The sequence below is a fragment of the Pimephales promelas genome, chromosome 16 (genome assembly GCF_988280905.1).
Source record: "Pimephales promelas chromosome 16, fPimPro1.hap1.1, whole genome shotgun sequence".
Lineage (NCBI taxonomy): Eukaryota > Metazoa > Chordata > Actinopteri > Cypriniformes > Leuciscidae > Pimephales > Pimephales promelas.
In genome coordinates, this window is record NC_142784.1 from 4,928,938 (window position 1) to 4,946,694 (window position 17,757).

The 17,757-nt window shown below is 47.7% G+C and overlaps 1 protein-coding gene and 38 non-coding genes across 39 annotated transcripts in view; 11 read left to right on the top strand and 28 right to left on the bottom strand.

Annotated features, from left to right (window-relative positions):
- Positions 1–17,757, top strand: part of LOC148971945 (uncharacterized) — a 443,851-nt gene that overhangs the window by 323,802 nt on the left and 102,292 nt on the right. The gene's annotated exons all lie outside the window — the stretch shown is intronic.
- Positions 312–383, bottom strand: trnap-ugg (transfer RNA proline (anticodon UGG)). The gene has a single exon. It is a non-coding gene; the product is annotated as a tRNA-Pro (tRNA).
- On the top strand, positions 510–582 carry trnar-ccg (transfer RNA arginine (anticodon CCG)). Its single transcript has one exon. It is a non-coding gene; the product is annotated as a tRNA-Arg (tRNA).
- On the bottom strand, positions 1,016–1,087 carry trnap-agg (transfer RNA proline (anticodon AGG)). Its single transcript has one exon. It is a non-coding gene; the product is annotated as a tRNA-Pro (tRNA).
- trnap-cgg (transfer RNA proline (anticodon CGG)) lies at positions 1,425–1,496 on the bottom strand. The gene has a single exon. It is a non-coding gene; the product is annotated as a tRNA-Pro (tRNA).
- On the bottom strand, positions 2,185–2,256 carry trnap-ugg (transfer RNA proline (anticodon UGG)). The gene has a single exon. It is a non-coding gene; the product is annotated as a tRNA-Pro (tRNA).
- Positions 2,383–2,455, top strand: trnar-ccg (transfer RNA arginine (anticodon CCG)). Its single transcript has one exon. It is a non-coding gene; the product is annotated as a tRNA-Arg (tRNA).
- Positions 2,892–2,963, bottom strand: trnap-agg (transfer RNA proline (anticodon AGG)). The gene has a single exon. It is a non-coding gene; the product is annotated as a tRNA-Pro (tRNA).
- Positions 3,301–3,372, bottom strand: trnap-cgg (transfer RNA proline (anticodon CGG)). Its single transcript has one exon. It is a non-coding gene; the product is annotated as a tRNA-Pro (tRNA).
- Positions 4,061–4,132, bottom strand: trnap-ugg (transfer RNA proline (anticodon UGG)). The gene has a single exon. It is a non-coding gene; the product is annotated as a tRNA-Pro (tRNA).
- trnar-ccg (transfer RNA arginine (anticodon CCG)) lies at positions 4,259–4,331 on the top strand. Its single transcript has one exon. It is a non-coding gene; the product is annotated as a tRNA-Arg (tRNA).
- On the bottom strand, positions 4,768–4,839 carry trnap-agg (transfer RNA proline (anticodon AGG)). The gene has a single exon. It is a non-coding gene; the product is annotated as a tRNA-Pro (tRNA).
- trnap-cgg (transfer RNA proline (anticodon CGG)) lies at positions 5,177–5,248 on the bottom strand. Its single transcript has one exon. It is a non-coding gene; the product is annotated as a tRNA-Pro (tRNA).
- trnap-ugg (transfer RNA proline (anticodon UGG)) lies at positions 5,937–6,008 on the bottom strand. Its single transcript has one exon. It is a non-coding gene; the product is annotated as a tRNA-Pro (tRNA).
- trnar-ccg (transfer RNA arginine (anticodon CCG)) lies at positions 6,135–6,207 on the top strand. The gene has a single exon. It is a non-coding gene; the product is annotated as a tRNA-Arg (tRNA).
- On the bottom strand, positions 6,644–6,715 carry trnap-agg (transfer RNA proline (anticodon AGG)). The gene has a single exon. It is a non-coding gene; the product is annotated as a tRNA-Pro (tRNA).
- On the bottom strand, positions 7,053–7,124 carry trnap-cgg (transfer RNA proline (anticodon CGG)). Its single transcript has one exon. It is a non-coding gene; the product is annotated as a tRNA-Pro (tRNA).
- On the bottom strand, positions 7,813–7,884 carry trnap-ugg (transfer RNA proline (anticodon UGG)). Its single transcript has one exon. It is a non-coding gene; the product is annotated as a tRNA-Pro (tRNA).
- trnar-ccg (transfer RNA arginine (anticodon CCG)) lies at positions 8,011–8,083 on the top strand. The gene has a single exon. It is a non-coding gene; the product is annotated as a tRNA-Arg (tRNA).
- On the bottom strand, positions 8,517–8,588 carry trnap-agg (transfer RNA proline (anticodon AGG)). Its single transcript has one exon. It is a non-coding gene; the product is annotated as a tRNA-Pro (tRNA).
- Positions 8,926–8,997, bottom strand: trnap-cgg (transfer RNA proline (anticodon CGG)). Its single transcript has one exon. It is a non-coding gene; the product is annotated as a tRNA-Pro (tRNA).
- On the bottom strand, positions 9,686–9,757 carry trnap-ugg (transfer RNA proline (anticodon UGG)). Its single transcript has one exon. It is a non-coding gene; the product is annotated as a tRNA-Pro (tRNA).
- trnar-ccg (transfer RNA arginine (anticodon CCG)) lies at positions 9,884–9,956 on the top strand. The gene has a single exon. It is a non-coding gene; the product is annotated as a tRNA-Arg (tRNA).
- Positions 10,393–10,464, bottom strand: trnap-agg (transfer RNA proline (anticodon AGG)). Its single transcript has one exon. It is a non-coding gene; the product is annotated as a tRNA-Pro (tRNA).
- trnap-cgg (transfer RNA proline (anticodon CGG)) lies at positions 10,802–10,873 on the bottom strand. The gene has a single exon. It is a non-coding gene; the product is annotated as a tRNA-Pro (tRNA).
- On the bottom strand, positions 11,562–11,633 carry trnap-ugg (transfer RNA proline (anticodon UGG)). Its single transcript has one exon. It is a non-coding gene; the product is annotated as a tRNA-Pro (tRNA).
- On the top strand, positions 11,760–11,832 carry trnar-ccg (transfer RNA arginine (anticodon CCG)). The gene has a single exon. It is a non-coding gene; the product is annotated as a tRNA-Arg (tRNA).
- Positions 12,269–12,340, bottom strand: trnap-agg (transfer RNA proline (anticodon AGG)). Its single transcript has one exon. It is a non-coding gene; the product is annotated as a tRNA-Pro (tRNA).
- Positions 12,678–12,749, bottom strand: trnap-cgg (transfer RNA proline (anticodon CGG)). The gene has a single exon. It is a non-coding gene; the product is annotated as a tRNA-Pro (tRNA).
- trnap-ugg (transfer RNA proline (anticodon UGG)) lies at positions 13,438–13,509 on the bottom strand. Its single transcript has one exon. It is a non-coding gene; the product is annotated as a tRNA-Pro (tRNA).
- trnar-ccg (transfer RNA arginine (anticodon CCG)) lies at positions 13,636–13,708 on the top strand. The gene has a single exon. It is a non-coding gene; the product is annotated as a tRNA-Arg (tRNA).
- On the bottom strand, positions 14,145–14,216 carry trnap-agg (transfer RNA proline (anticodon AGG)). The gene has a single exon. It is a non-coding gene; the product is annotated as a tRNA-Pro (tRNA).
- Positions 14,554–14,625, bottom strand: trnap-cgg (transfer RNA proline (anticodon CGG)). Its single transcript has one exon. It is a non-coding gene; the product is annotated as a tRNA-Pro (tRNA).
- Positions 15,314–15,385, bottom strand: trnap-ugg (transfer RNA proline (anticodon UGG)). Its single transcript has one exon. It is a non-coding gene; the product is annotated as a tRNA-Pro (tRNA).
- Positions 15,512–15,584, top strand: trnar-ccg (transfer RNA arginine (anticodon CCG)). The gene has a single exon. It is a non-coding gene; the product is annotated as a tRNA-Arg (tRNA).
- On the bottom strand, positions 16,021–16,092 carry trnap-agg (transfer RNA proline (anticodon AGG)). Its single transcript has one exon. It is a non-coding gene; the product is annotated as a tRNA-Pro (tRNA).
- Positions 16,430–16,501, bottom strand: trnap-cgg (transfer RNA proline (anticodon CGG)). The gene has a single exon. It is a non-coding gene; the product is annotated as a tRNA-Pro (tRNA).
- Positions 17,190–17,261, bottom strand: trnap-ugg (transfer RNA proline (anticodon UGG)). The gene has a single exon. It is a non-coding gene; the product is annotated as a tRNA-Pro (tRNA).
- Positions 17,388–17,460, top strand: trnar-ccg (transfer RNA arginine (anticodon CCG)). Its single transcript has one exon. It is a non-coding gene; the product is annotated as a tRNA-Arg (tRNA).

Here is a 17,757-nt window from a genome sequence, read left to right on the forward strand (position 1 = left end):
GCCTGGCTGATGAAGGGAAGGGCTACTTGCATACACTTGTAAAGTCACCAAACGCCGGCCTCCAACAGAATGGGCGGGAACTGGTTTTAATAGAAAGCGTTTGTGGTTAGGAAGCCGCACTCCCTGGCAGGCAACTATTCAGAGTACGTTCTGTGTAAGGAAATATCCGCTTCTCGTCCGGCTGAATCTTGGCTCTGTAGTAGTACAGGTGAACTCAAGAAGCAGTAAGGATTTTAAAACCACGACAGTTTTGAGTTTGGCTCAGTGCTGCAAAAGGTCAGAGCCAACTAGCTGCTTGTTCCAAAGCCGCTGGGCTCGTCCGGGATTTGAACCCGGGACCTCTCGCACCCAAAGCGAGAATCATACCCCTAGACCGACGAGCCTCGCCGAAAGCAAGTCTTTCGGGAGGGCGCCACAAATTCATTGAAGTTCACCTCAAAGACGGAACCCGACCTGAAAGAAACCACTTGAAGTCATTTTACAGATCAAACGCGAAGCTTGGCAGACAAGGCCCAGTGGCCTAATGGATAAGGCATCAGCCTCCGGAGCTGGAGATTGTGGGTTCAAGTCCCACCTGGGTCGAATTAATGGGCTACATTTAAGATTGCCGTTCGACAAATTCAAGGATGGTTTGTTAAAAGCAAGCCTATAGCCATGATGACAGCAAGATCTGAATTAGCGTAGAACCAGACAAACTTCTGATAGCTGTGTTGGGTTTTTGTGTGCGTCACTCTGTTCTGATCTGTCCTGCCCGTGCATCTGCCCTACCAGAGCAACAAGTATACCTGTGCTCAGCGTTTCTGCCAAAGAGCGGTAATTCAATTAAGAGCGATATAAAATAGTTTGTATCCCACTACGACAGCTACAGGCCTGCAAACACTTTAATTTGGCAGATGCATGTGACGTCAAGTACTATGTGGCTTGCAATAAATGGCAAGATATGAAGTGGCTGATAGAGAAAAGCAGCAACAGCAAACAGACTCAGAGAATCCTTGAACTCACACTAAAGGTGAGAGGGCTCGTCCGGGATTTGAACCCGGGACCTCTCGCACCCTAAGCGAGAATCATACCCCTAGACCAACGAGCCTGACGGATCAGGCCTCGGACTATTTTTTTCCAGAGTGGTTTACAAGTTCTAGTTCTATTATTTTTGTAATATTTTACCCTTTTCTCTAGTTTTAGGCCTAATAACATCTGGAAAAGGCACTACCGATGAAAACTAACCTTGGGACTAATTTGGGTCCATCTGCATTCATGAATGTTGACTAATGTACACTGTCACTTTTCTAAATAAAGAAATTCTGGGCTGAGTTATAGTACAGATGAACACAAGCAGCAGCAAGGATTTCAAGACCACAACAGTTTTGAGTTCAGCTCAGTGCTGCAACGAAATGAGCCAAATGGCTGCTTGTTCTGAAACTGCTGGGCTCGTCCGGGATTTGAACCCGGGACGTCTCGCACCCGAAGCGAGAAACATACCCCTAGACCAACGAGCCTGATTAATGAGCGTTTGGGCTACTTGCACACACTTGTACGGTCACTGAACGCTGGCCTTTAACAGAATGGGCAGGCACTAGTTTTAATACAAAACGTTTGTCGTTAGGGAGCCGTACTCCCTGGCAGGCAGCGATTGTGAGGACGTTCTGTGAAGGAAATAAACACTTGTCACCTGGCTGACTTTTGGCTAAATTGGAGTACAGATGAAGACAAGCAGCCTTAAGGATTTCAAAAGCACAGAAGTTTTGATTTAGGTTCAGTGCTCCAAAGGAGGGAGCCAACAGGCTGCTCCTGCGGAGACTGCTGGCCTCATCCGTGATTTGAACCCTGGACCTCTCGCACCCACAGCGAGAATCATATACCCCTAGACCAACGAGCCTGGCTGATGAAGGGAAGGGCTACTTGCATACACTTGTAAAGTCACCAAACGCCGGCCTCCAACAGAATGGGCGGGAACTGGTTTTAATAGAAAGCGTTTGTGGTTAGGAAGCCGCACTCCCTGGCAGGCAACTATTCAGAGTACGTTCTGTGTAAGGAAATATCCGCTTCTCGTCCGGCTGAATCTTGGCTCTGTAGTAGTACAGGTGAACTCAAGAAGCAGTAAGGATTTTAAAACCACGACAGTTTTGAGTTTGGCTCAGTGCTGCAAAAGGTCAGAGCCAACTAGCTGCTTGTTCCAAAGCCGCTGGGCTCGTCCGGGATTTGAACCCGGGACCTCTCGCACCCAAAGCGAGAATCATACCCCTAGACCAACGAGCCTCGCCGAAAGCAAGTCTTTCGGGAGGGCGCCACAAATTCATTGAAGTTCACCTCAAAGACGGAACCCGACCTGAAAGAAACCACTTGAAGTCATTTTACAGATCAAACGCGAAGCTTGGCAGACAAGGCCCAGTGGCCTAATGGATAAGGCATCAGCCTCCGGAGCTGGAGATTGTGGGTTCAAGTCCCACCTGGGTCGAATTAATGGGCTACATTTAAGATTGCCGTTCGACAAATTCAAGGATGGTTTGTTAAAAGCAAGCCTATAGCCATGATGACAGCAAGATCTGAATTAGCGTAGAACCAGACAAACTTCTGATAGCTGTGTTGGGTTTTTGTGTGCGTCACTCTGTTCTGATCTGTCCTGCCCGTGCAGGATCTGCCCTACCAGAGCAACAAGTATACCTGTGCTCAGCGTTTCTGCCAAAGAGCGGTAATTCAATTAAGAGCGATATAAAATAGTTTGTATCCCACTACGACAGCTACAGGCCTGCAAACACTTTAATTTGGCCGATGCATGTGACGTCAAGTACTATGTGGCTTGCAATAAATGTCAAGATATGAAGTGGCTGATAGAGAAAAGCAGCAACAGCAAACAGACTCAGAGAATCCTTGAACTCACACTAAAGGTGAGAGGGCTCGTCCGGGATTTGAACCCGGGACCTCTCGCACCCTAAGCGAGAATCATACCCCTAGACCAACGAGCCTGACGGATCAGGCCTCGGACTATTTTTTTCCAGAGTGGTTTACAAGTTCTAGTTCTATTATTTTTGTAATATTTTACCCTTTTCTCTAGTTTTAGGCCTAATAACATCTGGCAAAGGCACTACCGATGAAAACTAACCTTGGGACTAATTTGGGTCCATCTGCATTCATGAATGTTGACTAATGTACACTGTCACTTTTCTAAATAAAGAAATTCTGGGCTGAGTTATAGCACAGATGAACACAAGCAGCAGCAAGGATTTCAAGACCACAACAGTTTTGAGTTCAGCTCAGTGCTGCAACGAAATGAGCCAAATGGCTGCTTGTTCTGAAACTGCTGGGCTCGTCCGGGATTTGAACCCGGGACGTCTCGCACCCGAAGCGAGAAACATACCCCTAGACCAACGAGCCTGATTAATGAGCGTTTGGGCTACTTGCACACACTTGTACAGTCACTGAACGCTGGCCTTTAACAGAATGGGCAGGCACTAGTTTTAATACAAAACGTTTGTCGTTAGGGAGCCGTACTCCCTGGCAGGCAGCGATTGTGAGGACGTTCTGTGAAGGAAATAAACACTTGTCACCTGGCTGACTTTTGGCTAAATTGGAGTACAGATGAAGACAAGCAGCCTTAAGGATTTCAAAAGCACAGAAGTTTTGATTTAGGTTCAGTGCTCCAAAGGAGGGAGCCAACAGGCTGCTCCTGCGGAGACTGCTGGCCTCATCCGTGATTTGAACCCTGGACCTCTCGCACCCACAGCGAGAATCATATACCCCTAGACCAACGAGCCTGGCTGATGAAGGGAAGGGCTACTTGCATACACTTGTAAAGTCACCAAACGCCGGCCTCCAACAGAATGGGCGGGAACTGGTTTTAATAGAAAGCGTTTGTGGTTAGGAAGCCGCACTCCCTGGCAGGCAACTATTCAGAGTACGTTCTGTGTAAGGAAATATCCGCTTCTCGTCCGGCTGAATCTTGGCTCTGTAGTAGTACAGGTGAACTCAAGAAGCAGTAAGGATTTTAAAACCACGACAGTTTTGAGTTTGGCTCAGTGCTGCAAAAGGTCAGAGCCAACTAGCTGCTTGTTCCAAAGCCGCTGGGCTCGTCCGGGATTTGAACCCGGGACCTCTCGCACCCAAAGCGAGAATCATACCCCTAGACCAACGAGCCTCGCCGAAAGCAAGTCTTTCGGGAGGGCGCCACAAATTCATTGAAGTTCACCTCAAAGACGGAACCCGACCTGAAAGAAACCACTTGAAGTCATTTTACAGATCAAACGCGAAGCTTGGCAGACAAGGCCCAGTGGCCTAATGGATAAGGCATCAGCCTCCGGAGCTGGAGATTGTGGGTTCAAGTCCCACCTGGGTCGAATTAATGGGCTACATTTAAGATTGCCGTTCGACAAATTCAAGGATGGTTTGTTAAAAGCAAGCCTATAGCCATGATGACAGCAAGATCTGAATTAGCGTAGAACCAGACAAACTTCTGATAGCTGTGTTGGGTTTTTGTGTGCGTCACTCTGTTCTGATCTGTCCTGCCCGTGCAGGATCTGCCCTACCAGAGCAACAAGTATACCTGTGCTCAGCGTTTCTGCCAAAGAGCGGTAATTCAATTAAGAGCGATATAAAATAGTTTGTATCCCACTACGACAGCTACAGGCCTGCAAACACTTTAATTTGGCCGATGCATGTGACGTCAAGTACTATGTGGCTTGCAATAAATGGCAAGATATGAAGTGGCTGATAGAGAAAAGCAGCAACAGCAAACAGACTCAGAGAATCCTTGAACTCACACTAAAGGTGAGAGGGCTCGTCCGGGATTTGAACCCGGGACCTCTCGCACCCTAAGCGAGAATCATACCCCTAGACCAACGAGCCTGACGGATCAGGCCTCGGACTATTTTTTTCCAGAGTGGTTTACAAGTTCTAGTTCTATTATTTTTGTAATATTTTACCCTTTTCTCTAGTTTTAGGCCTAATAACATCTGGCAAAGGCACTACCGATGAAAACTAACCTTGGGACTAATTTGGGTCCATCTGCATTCATGAATGTTGACTAATGTACACTGTCACTTTTCTAAATAAAGAAATTCTGGGCTGAGTTATAGTACAGATGAACACAAGCAGCAGCAAGGATTTCAAGACCACAACAGTTTTGAGTTCAGCTCAGTGCTGCAACGAAATGAGCCAAATGGCTGCTTGTTCTGAAACTGCTGGGCTCGTCCGGGATTTGAACCCGGGACGTCTCGCACCCGAAGCGAGAAACATACCCCTAGACCAACGAGCCTGATTAATGAGCGTTTGGGCTACTTGCACACACTTGTACGGTCACTGAACGCTGGCCTTTAACAGAATGGGCAGGCACTAGTTTTAATACAAAACGTTTGTCGTTAGGGAGCCGTACTCCCTGGCAGGCAGCGATTGTGAGGACGTTCTGTGAAGGAAATAAACACTTGTCACCTGGCTGACTTTTGGCTAAATTGGAGTACAGATGAAGACAAGCAGCCTTAAGGATTTCAAAAGCACAGAAGTTTTGATTTAGGTTCAGTGCTCCAAAGGAGGGAGCCAACAGGCTGCTCCTGCGGAGACTGCTGGCCTCATCCGTGATTTGAACCCTGGACCTCTCGCACCCACAGCGAGAATCATATACCCCTAGACCAACGAGCCTGGCTGATGAAGGGAAGGGCTACTTGCATACACTTGTAAAGTCACCAAACGCCGGCCTCCAACAGAATGGGCGGGAACTGGTTTTAATAGAAAGCGTTTGTGGTTAGGAAGCCGCACTCCCTGGCAGGCAACTATTCAGAGTACGTTCTGTGTAAGGAAATATCCGCTTCTCGTCCGGCTGAATCTTGGCTCTGTAGTAGTACAGGTGAACTCAAGAAGCAGTAAGGATTTTAAAACCACGACAGTTTTGAGTTTGGCTCAGTGCTGCAAAAGGTCAGAGCCAACTAGCTGCTTGTTCCAAAGCCGCTGGGCTCGTCCGGGATTTGAACCCGGGACCTCTCGCACCCAAAGCGAGAATCATACCCCTAGACCAACGAGCCTCGCCGAAAGCAAGTCTTTCGGGAGGGCGCCACAAATTCATTGAAGTTCACCTCAAAGACGGAACCCGACCTGAAAGAAACCACTTGAAGTCATTTTACAGATCAAACGCGAAGCTTGGCAGACAAGGCCCAGTGGCCTAATGGATAAGGCATCAGCCTCCGGAGCTGGAGATTGTGGGTTCAAGTCCCACCTGGGTCGAATTAATGGGCTACATTTAAGATTGCCGTTCGACAAATTCAAGGATGGTTTGTTAAAAGCAAGCCTATAGCCATGATGACAGCAAGATCTGAATTAGCGTAGAACCAGACAAACTTCTGATAGCTGTGTTGGGTTTTTGTGTGCGTCACTCTGTTCTGATCTGTCCTGCCCGTGCCGGATCTGCCCTACCAGAGCAACAAGTATACCTGTGCTCAGCGTTTCTGCCAAAGAGCGGTAATTCAATTAAGAGCGATATAAAATAGTTTGTATCCCACTACGACAGCTACAGGCCTGCAAACACTTTAATTTGGCCGATGCATGTGACGTCAAGTACTATGTGGCTTGCAATAAATGGCAAGATATGAAGTGGCTGATAGAGAAAAGCAGCAACAGCAAACAGACTCAGAGAATCCTTGAACTCACACTAAAGGTGAGAGGGCTCGTCCGGGATTTGAACCCGGGACCTCTCGCACCCTAAGCGAGAATCATACCCCTAGACCAACGAGCCTGACGGATCAGGCCTCGGACTATTTTTTTCCAGAGTGGTTTACAAGTTCTAGTTCTATTATTTTTGTAATATTTTACCCTTTTCTCTAGTTTTAGGCCTAATAACATCTGGCAAAGGCACTACCGATGAAAACTAACCTTGGGACTAATTTGGGTCCATCTGCATTCATGAATGTTGACTAATGTACACTGTCACTTTTCTAAATAAAGAAATTCTGGGCTGAGTTATAGTACAGATGAACACAAGCAGCAGCAAGGATTTCAAGACCACAACAGTTTTGAGTTCAGCTCAGTGCTGCAACGAAATGAGCCAAATGGCTGCTTGTTCTGAAACTGCTGGGCTCGTCCGGGATTTGAACCCGGGACGTCTCGCACCCGAAGCGAGAAACATACCCCTAGACCAACGAGCCTGATTAATGAGCGTTTGGGCTACTTGCACACACTTGTACAGTCACTGAACGCTGGCCTTTAACAGAATGGGCAGGCACTAGTTTTAATACAAAACGTTTGTCGTTAGGGAGCCGTACTCCCTGGCAGGCAGCGATTGTGAGGACGTTCTGTGAAGGAAATAAACACTTGTCACCTGGCTGACTTTTGGCTAAATTGGAGTACAGATGAAGACAAGCAGCCTTAAGGATTTCAAAAGCACAGAAGTTTTGATTTAGGTTCAGTGCTCCAAAGGAGGGAGCCAACAGGCTGCTCCTGCGGAGACTGCTGGCCTCATCCGTGATTTGAACCCTGGACCTCTCGCACCCACAGCGAGAATCATATACCCCTAGACCAACGAGCCTGGCTGATGAAGGGAAGGGCTACTTGCATACACTTGTAAAGTCACCAAACGCCGGCCTCCAACAGAATGGGCGGGAACTGGTTTTAATAGAAAGCGTTTGTGGTTAGGAAGCCGCACTCCCTGGCAGGCAACTATTCAGAGTACGTTCTGTGTAAGGAAATATCCGCTTCTCGTCCGGCTGAATCTTGGCTCTGTAGTAGTACAGGTGAACTCAAGAAGCAGTAAGGATTTTAAAACCACGACAGTTTTGAGTTTGGCTCAGTGCTGCAAAAGGTCAGAGCCAACTAGCTGCTTGTTCCAAAGCCGCTGGGCTCGTCCGGGATTTGAACCCGGGACCTCTCGCACCCAAAGCGAGAATCATACCCCTAGACCGACGAGCCTCGCCGAAAGCAAGTCTTTCGGGAGGGCGCCACAAATTCATTGAAGTTCACCTCAAAGACGGAACCCGACCTGAAAGAAACCACTTGAAGTCATTTTACAGATCAAACGCGAAGCTTGGCAGACAAGGCCCAGTGGCCTAATGGATAAGGCATCAGCCTCCGGAGCTGGAGATTGTGGGTTCAAGTCCCACCTGGGTCGAATTAATGGGCTACATTTAAGATTGCCGTTCGACAAATTCAAGGATGGTTTGTTAAAAGCAAGCCTATAGCCATGATGACAGCAAGATCTGAATTAGCGTAGAACCAGACAAACTTCTGATAGCTGTGTTGGGTTTTTGTGTGCGTCACTCTGTTCTGATCTGTCCTGCCCGTGCATCTGCCCTACCAGAGCAACAAGTATACCTGTGCTCAGCGTTTCTGCCAAAGAGCGGTAATTCAATTAAGAGCGATATAAAATAGTTTGTATCCCACTACGACAGCTACAGGCCTGCAAACACTTTAATTTGGCAGATGCATGTGACGTCAAGTACTATGTGGCTTGCAATAAATGGCAAGATATGAAGTGGCTGATAGAGAAAAGCAGCAACAGCAAACAGACTCAGAGAATCCTTGAACTCACACTAAAGGTGAGAGGGCTCGTCCGGGATTTGAACCCGGGACCTCTCGCACCCTAAGCGAGAATCATACCCCTAGACCAACGAGCCTGACGGATCAGGCCTCGGACTATTTTTTTCCAGAGTGGTTTACAAGTTCTAGTTCTATTATTTTTGTAATATTTTACCCTTTTCTCTAGTTTTAGGCCTAATAACATCTGGAAAAGGCACTACCGATGAAAACTAACCTTGGGACTAATTTGGGTCCATCTGCATTCATGAATGTTGACTAATGTACACTGTCACTTTTCTAAATAAAGAAATTCTGGGCTGAGTTATAGTACAGATGAACACAAGCAGCAGCAAGGATTTCAAGACCACAACAGTTTTGAGTTCAGCTCAGTGCTGCAACGAAATGAGCCAAATGGCTGCTTGTTCTGAAACTGCTGGGCTCGTCCGGGATTTGAACCCGGGACGTCTCGCACCCGAAGCGAGAAACATACCCCTAGACCAACGAGCCTGATTAATGAGCGTTTGGGCTACTTGCACACACTTGTACGGTCACTGAACGCTGGCCTTTAACAGAATGGGCAGGCACTAGTTTTAATACAAAACGTTTGTCGTTAGGGAGCCGTACTCCCTGGCAGGCAGCGATTGTGAGGACGTTCTGTGAAGGAAATAAACACTTGTCACCTGGCTGACTTTTGGCTAAATTGGAGTACAGATGAAGACAAGCAGCCTTAAGGATTTCAAAAGCACAGAAGTTTTGATTTAGGTTCAGTGCTCCAAAGGAGGGAGCCAACAGGCTGCTCCTGCGGAGACTGCTGGCCTCATCCGTGATTTGAACCCTGGACCTCTCGCACCCACAGCGAGAATCATATACCCCTAGACCAACGAGCCTGGCTGATGAAGGGAAGGGCTACTTGCATACACTTGTAAAGTCACCAAACGCCGGCCTCCAACAGAATGGGCGGGAACTGGTTTTAATAGAAAGCGTTTGTGGTTAGGAAGCCGCACTCCCTGGCAGGCAACTATTCAGAGTACGTTCTGTGTAAGGAAATATCCGCTTCTCGTCCGGCTGAATCTTGGCTCTGTAGTAGTACAGGTGAACTCAAGAAGCAGTAAGGATTTTAAAACCACGACAGTTTTGAGTTTGGCTCAGTGCTGCAAAAGGTCAGAGCCAACTAGCTGCTTGTTCCAAAGCCGCTGGGCTCGTCCGGGATTTGAACCCGGGACCTCTCGCACCCAAAGCGAGAATCATACCCCTAGACCAACGAGCCTCGCCGAAAGCAAGTCTTTCGGGAGGGCGCCACAAATTCATTGAAGTTCACCTCAAAGACGGAACCCGACCTGAAAGAAACCACTTGAAGTCATTTTACAGATCAAACGCGAAGCTTGGCAGACAAGGCCCAGTGGCCTAATGGATAAGGCATCAGCCTCCGGAGCTGGAGATTGTGGGTTCAAGTCCCACCTGGGTCGAATTAATGGGCTACATTTAAGATTGCCGTTCGACAAATTCAAGGATGGTTTGTTAAAAGCAAGCCTATAGCCATGATGACAGCAAGATCTGAATTAGCGTAGAACCAGACAAACTTCTGATAGCTGTGTTGGGTTTTTGTGTGCGTCACTCTGTTCTGATCTGTCCTGCCCGTGCAGGATCTGCCCTACCAGAGCAACAAGTATACCTGTGCTCAGCGTTTCTGCCAAAGAGCGGTAATTCAATTAAGAGCGATATAAAATAGTTTGTATCCCACTACGACAGCTACAGGCCTGCAAACACTTTAATTTGGCCGATGCATGTGACGTCAAGTACTATGTGGCTTGCAATAAATGGCAAGATATGAAGTGGCTGATAGAGAAAAGCAGCAACAGCAAACAGACTCAGAGAATCCTTGAACTCACACTAAAGGTGAGAGGGCTCGTCCGGGATTTGAACCCGGGACCTCTCGCACCCTAAGCGAGAATCATACCCCTAGACCAACGAGCCTGACGGATCAGGCCTCGGACTATTTTTTTCCAGAGTGGTTTACAAGTTCTAGTTCTATTATTTTTGTAATATTTTACCCTTTTCTCTAGTTTTAGGCCTAATAACATCTGGCAAAGGCACTACCGATGAAAACTAACCTTGGGACTAATTTGGGTCCATCTGCATTCATGAATGTTGACTAATGTACACTGTCACTTTTCTAAATAAAGAAATTCTGGGCTGAGTTATAGCACAGATGAACACAAGCAGCAGCAAGGATTTCAAGACCACAACAGTTTTGAGTTCAGCTCAGTGCTGCAACGAAATGAGCCAAATGGCTGCTTGTTCTGAAACTGCTGGGCTCGTCCGGGATTTGAACCCGGGACGTCTCGCACCCGAAGCGAGAAACATACCCCTAGACCAACGAGCCTGATTAATGAGCGTTTGGGCTACTTGCACACACTTGTACGGTCACTGAACGCTGGCCTTTAACAGAATGGGCAGGCACTAGTTTTAATACAAAACGTTTGTCGTTAGGGAGCCGTACTCCCTGGCAGGCAGCGATTGTGAGGACGTTCTGTGAAGGAAATAAACACTTGTCACCTGGCTGACTTTTGGCTAAATTGGAGTACAGATGAAGACAAGCAGCCTTAAGGATTTCAAAAGCACAGAAGTTTTGATTTAGGTTCAGTGCTCCAAAGGAGGGAGCCAACAGGCTGCTCCTGCGGAGACTGCTGGCCTCATCCGTGATTTGAACCCTGGACCTCTCGCACCCACAGCGAGAATCATATACCCCTAGACCAACGAGCCTGGCTGATGAAGGGAAGGGCTACTTGCATACACTTGTAAAGTCACCAAACGCCGGCCTCCAACAGAATGGGCGGGAACTGGTTTTAATAGAAAGCGTTTGTGGTTAGGAAGCCGCACTCCCTGGCAGGCAACTATTCAGAGTACGTTCTGTGTAAGGAAATATCCGCTTCTCGTCCGGCTGAATCTTGGCTCTGTAGTAGTACAGGTGAACTCAAGAAGCAGTAAGGATTTTAAAACCACGACAGTTTTGAGTTTGGCTCAGTGCTGCAAAAGGTCAGAGCCAACTAGCTGCTTGTTCCAAAGCCGCTGGGCTCGTCCGGGATTTGAACCCGGGACCTCTCGCACCCAAAGCGAGAATCATACCCCTAGACCAACGAGCCTCGCCGAAAGCAAGTCTTTCGGGAGGGCGCCACAAATTCATTGAAGTTCACCTCAAAGACGGAACCCGACCTGAAAGAAACCACTTGAAGTCATTTTACAGATCAAACGCGAAGCTTGGCAGACAAGGCCCAGTGGCCTAATGGATAAGGCATCAGCCTCCGGAGCTGGAGATTGTGGGTTCAAGTCCCACCTGGGTCGAATTAATGGGCTACATTTAAGATTGCCGTTCGACAAATTCAAGGATGGTTTGTTAAAAGCAAGCCTATAGCCATGATGACAGCAAGATCTGAATTAGCGTAGAACCAGACAAACTTCTGATAGCTGTGTTGGGTTTTTGTGTGCGTCACTCTGTTCTGATCTGTCCTGCCCGTGCAGGATCTGCCCTACCAGAGCAACAAGTATACCTGTGCTCAGCGTTTCTGCCAAAGAGCGGTAATTCAATTAAGAGCGATATAAAATAGTTTGTATCCCACTACGACAGCTACAGGCCTGCAAACACTTTAATTTGGCCGATGCATGTGACGTCAAGTACTATGTGGCTTGCAATAAATGGCAAGATATGAAGTGGCTGATAGAGAAAAGCAGCAACAGCAAACAGACTCAGAGAATCCTTGAACTCACACTAAAGGTGAGAGGGCTCGTCCGGGATTTGAACCCGGGACCTCTCGCACCCTAAGCGAGAATCATACCCCTAGACCAACGAGCCTGACGGATCAGGCCTCGGACTATTTTTTTCCAGAGTGGTTTACAAGTTCTAGTTCTATTATTTTTGTAATATTTTACCCTTTTCTCTAGTTTTAGGCCTAATAACATCTGGCAAAGGCACTACCGATGAAAACTAACCTTGGGACTAATTTGGGTCCATCTGCATTCATGAATGTTGACTAATGTACACTGTCACTTTTCTAAATAAAGAAATTCTGGGCTGAGTTATAGCACAGATGAACACAAGCAGCAGCAAGGATTTCAAGACCACAACAGTTTTGAGTTCAGCTCAGTGCTGCAACGAAATGAGCCAAATGGCTGCTTGTTCTGAAACTGCTGGGCTCGTCCGGGATTTGAACCCGGGACGTCTCGCACCCGAAGCGAGAAACATACCCCTAGACCAACGAGCCTGATTAATGAGCGTTTGGGCTACTTGCACACACTTGTACGGTCACTGAACGCTGGCCTTTAACAGAATGGGCAGGCACTAGTTTTAATACAAAACGTTTGTCGTTAGGGAGCCGTACTCCCTGGCAGGCAGCGATTGTGAGGACGTTCTGTGAAGGAAATAAACACTTGTCACCTGGCTGACTTTTGGCTAAATTGGAGTACAGATGAAGACAAGCAGCCTTAAGGATTTCAAAAGCACAGAAGTTTTGATTTAGGTTCAGTGCTCCAAAGGAGGGAGCCAACAGGCTGCTCCTGCGGAGACTGCTGGCCTCATCCGTGATTTGAACCCTGGACCTCTCGCACCCACAGCGAGAATCATATACCCCTAGACCAACGAGCCTGGCTGATGAAGGGAAGGGCTACTTGCATACACTTGTAAAGTCACCAAACGCCGGCCTCCAACAGAATGGGCGGGAACTGGTTTTAATAGAAAGCGTTTGTGGTTAGGAAGCCGCACTCCCTGGCAGGCAACTATTCAGAGTACGTTCTGTGTAAGGAAATATCCGCTTCTCGTCCGGCTGAATCTTGGCTCTGTAGTAGTACAGGTGAACTCAAGAAGCAGTAAGGATTTTAAAACCACGACAGTTTTGAGTTTGGCTCAGTGCTGCAAAAGGTCAGAGCCAACTAGCTGCTTGTTCCAAAGCCGCTGGGCTCGTCCGGGATTTGAACCCGGGACCTCTCGCACCCAAAGCGAGAATCATACCCCTAGACCAACGAGCCTCGCCGAAAGCAAGTCTTTCGGGAGGGCGCCACAAATTCATTGAAGTTCACCTCAAAGACGGAACCCGACCTGAAAGAAACCACTTGAAGTCATTTTACAGATCAAACGCGAAGCTTGGCAGACAAGGCCCAGTGGCCTAATGGATAAGGCATCAGCCTCCGGAGCTGGAGATTGTGGGTTCAAGTCCCACCTGGGTCGAATTAATGGGCTACATTTAAGATTGCCGTTCGACAAATTCAAGGATGGTTTGTTAAAAGCAAGCCTATAGCCATGATGACAGCAAGATCTGAATTAGCGTAGAACCAGACAAACTTCTGATAGCTGTGTTGGGTTTTTGTGTGCGTCACTCTGTTCTGATCTGTCCTGCCCGTGCCGGATCTGCCCTACCAGAGCAACAAGTATACCTGTGCTCAGCGTTTCTGCCAAAGAGCGGTAATTCAATTAAGAGCGATATAAAATAGTTTGTATCCCACTACGACAGCTACAGGCCTGCAAACACTTTAATTTGGCCGATGCATGTGACGTCAAGTACTATGTGGCTTGCAATAAATGGCAAGATATGAAGTGGCTGATAGAGAAAAGCAGCAACAGCAAACAGACTCAGAGAATCCTTGAACTCACACTAAAGGTGAGAGGGCTCGTCCGGGATTTGAACCCGGGACCTCTCGCACCCTAAGCGAGAATCATACCCCTAGACCAACGAGCCTGACGGATCAGGCCTCGGACTATTTTTTTCCAGAGTGGTTTACAAGTTCTAGTTCTATTATTTTTGTAATATTTTACCCTTTTCTCTAGTTTTAGGCCTAATAACATCTGGCAAAGGCACTACCGATGAAAACTAACCTTGGGACTAATTTGGGTCCATCTGCATTCATGAATGTTGACTAATGTACACTGTCACTTTTCTAAATAAAGAAATTCTGGGCTGAGTTATAGTACAGATGAACACAAGCAGCAGCAAGGATTTCAAGACCACAACAGTTTTGAGTTCAGCTCAGTGCTGCAACGAAATGAGCCAAATGGCTGCTTGTTCTGAAACTGCTGGGCTCGTCCGGGATTTGAACCCGGGACGTCTCGCACCCGAAGCGAGAAACATACCCCTAGACCAACGAGCCTGATTAATGAGCGTTTGGGCTACTTGCACACACTTGTACAGTCACTGAACGCTGGCCTTTAACAGAATGGGCAGGCACTAGTTTTAATACAAAACGTTTGTCGTTAGGGAGCCGTACTCCCTGGCAGGCAGCGATTGTGAGGACGTTCTGTGAAGGAAATAAACACTTGTCACCTGGCTGACTTTTGGCTAAATTGGAGTACAGATGAAGACAAGCAGCCTTAAGGATTTCAAAAGCACAGAAGTTTTGATTTAGGTTCAGTGCTCCAAAGGAGGGAGCCAACAGGCTGCTCCTGCGGAGACTGCTGGCCTCATCCGTGATTTGAACCCTGGACCTCTCGCACCCACAGCGAGAATCATATACCCCTAGACCAACGAGCCTGGCTGATGAAGGGAAGGGCTACTTGCATACACTTGTAAAGTCACCAAACGCCGGCCTCCAACAGAATGGGCGGGAACTGGTTTTAATAGAAAGCGTTTGTGGTTAGGAAGCCGCACTCCCTGGCAGGCAACTATTCAGAGTACGTTCTGTGTAAGGAAATATCCGCTTCTCGTCCGGCTGAATCTTGGCTCTGTAGTAGTACAGGTGAACTCAAGAAGCAGTAAGGATTTTAAAACCACGACAGTTTTGAGTTTGGCTCAGTGCTGCAAAAGGTCAGAGCCAACTAGCTGCTTGTTCCAAAGCCGCTGGGCTCGTCCGGGATTTGAACCCGGGACCTCTCGCACCCAAAGCGAGAATCATACCCCTAGACCAACGAGCCTCGCCGAAAGCAAGTCTTTCGGGAGGGCGCCACAAATTCATTGAAGTTCACCTCAAAGACGGAACCCGACCTGAAAGAAACCACTTGAAGTCATTTTACAGATCAAACGCGAAGCTTGGCAGACAAGGCCCAGTGGCCTAATGGATAAGGCATCAGCCTCCGGAGCTGGAGATTGTGGGTTCAAGTCCCACCTGGGTCGAATTAATGGGCTACATTTAAGATTGCCGTTCGACAAATTCAAGGATGGTTTGTTAAAAGCAAGCCTATAGCCATGATGACAGCAAGATCTGAATTAGCGTAGAACCAGACAAACTTCTGATAGCTGTGTTGGGTTTTTGTGTGCGTCACTCTGTTCTGATCTGTCCTGCCCGTGCCGGATCTGCCCTACCAGAGCAACAAGTATACCTGTGCTCAGCGTTTCTGCCAAAGAGCGGTAATTCAATTAAGAGCGATATAAAATAGTTTGTATCCCACTACGACAGCTACAGGCCTGCAAACACTTTAATTTGGCCGATGCATGTGACGTCAAGTACTATGTGGCTTGCAATAAATGGCAAGATATGAAGTGGCTGATAGAGAAAAGCAGCAACAGCAAACAGACTCAGAGAATCCTTGAACTCACACTAAAGGTGAGAGGGCTCGTCCGGGATTTGAACCCGGGACCTCTCGCACCCTAAGCGAGAATCATACCCCTAGACCAACGAGCCTGACGGATCAGGCCTCGGACTATTTTTTTCCAGAGTGGTTTACAAGTTCTAGTTCTATTATTTTTGTAATATTTTACCCTTTTCTCTAGTTTTAGGCCTAATAACATCTGGCAAAGGCACTACCGATGAAAACTAACCTTGGGACTAATTTGGGTCCATCTGCATTCATGAATGTTGACTAATGTACACTGTCACTTTTCTAAATAAAGAAATTCTGGGCTGAGTTATAGTACAGATGAACACAAGCAGCAGCAAGGATTTCAAGACCACAACAGTTTTGAGTTCAGCTCAGTGCTGCAACGAAATGAGCCAAATGGCTGCTTGTTCTGAAACTGCTGGGCTCGTCCGGGATTTGAACCCGGGACGTCTCGCACCCGAAGCGAGAAACATACCCCTAGACCAACGAGCCTGATTAATGAGCGTTTGGGCTACTTGCACACACTTGTACAGTCACTGAACGCTGGCCTTTAACAGAATGGGCAGGCACTAGTTTTAATACAAAACGTTTGTCGTTAGGGAGCCGTACTCCCTGGCAGGCAGCGATTGTGAGGACGTTCTGTGAAGGAAATAAACACTTGTCACCTGGCTGACTTTTGGCTAAATTGGAGTACAGATGAAGACAAGCAGCCTTAAGGATTTCAAAAGCACAGAAGTTTTGATTTAGGTTCAGTGCTCCAAAGGAGGGAGCCAACAGGCTGCTCCTGCGGAGACTGCTGGCCTCATCCGTGATTTGAACCCTGGACCTCTCGCACCCACAGCGAGAATCATATACCCCTAGACCAACGAGCCTGGCTGATGAAGGGAAGGGCTACTTGCATACACTTGTAAAGTCACCAAACGCCGGCCTCCAACAGAATGGGCGGGAACTGGTTTTAATAGAAAGCGTTTGTGGTTAGGAAGCCGCACTCCCTGGCAGGCAACTATTCAGAGTACGTTCTGTGTAAGGAAATATCCGCTTCTCGTCCGGCTGAATCTTGGCTCTGTAGTAGTACAGGTGAACTCAAGAAGCAGTAAGGATTTTAAAACCACGACAGTTTTGAGTTTGGCTCAGTGCTGCAAAAGGTCAGAGCCAACTAGCTGCTTGTTCCAAAGCCGCTGGGCTCGTCCGGGATTTGAACCCGGGACCTCTCGCACCCAAAGCGAGAATCATACCCCTAGACCAACGAGCCTCGCCGAAAGCAAGTCTTTCGGGAGGGCGCCACAAATTCATTGAAGTTCACCTCAAAGACGGAACCCGACCTGAAAGAAACCACTTGAAGTCATTTTACAGATCAAACGCGAAGCTTGGCAGACAAGGCCCAGTGGCCTAATGGATAAGGCATCAGCCTCCGGAGCTGGAGATTGTGGGTTCAAGTCCCACCTGGGTCGAATTAATGGGCTACATTTAAGATTGCCGTTCGACAAATTCAAGGATGGTTTGTTAAAAGCAAGCCTATAGCCATGATGACAGCAAGATCTGAATTAGCGTAGAACCAGACAAACTTCTGATAGCTGTGTTGGGTTTTTGTGTGCGTCACTCTGTTCTGATCTGTCCTGCCCGTGCCGGATCTGCCCTACCAGAGCAACAAGTATACCTGTGCTCAGCGTTTCTGCCAAAGAGCGGTAATTCAATTAAGAGCGATATAAAATAGTTTGTATCCCACTACGACAGCTACAGGCCTGCAA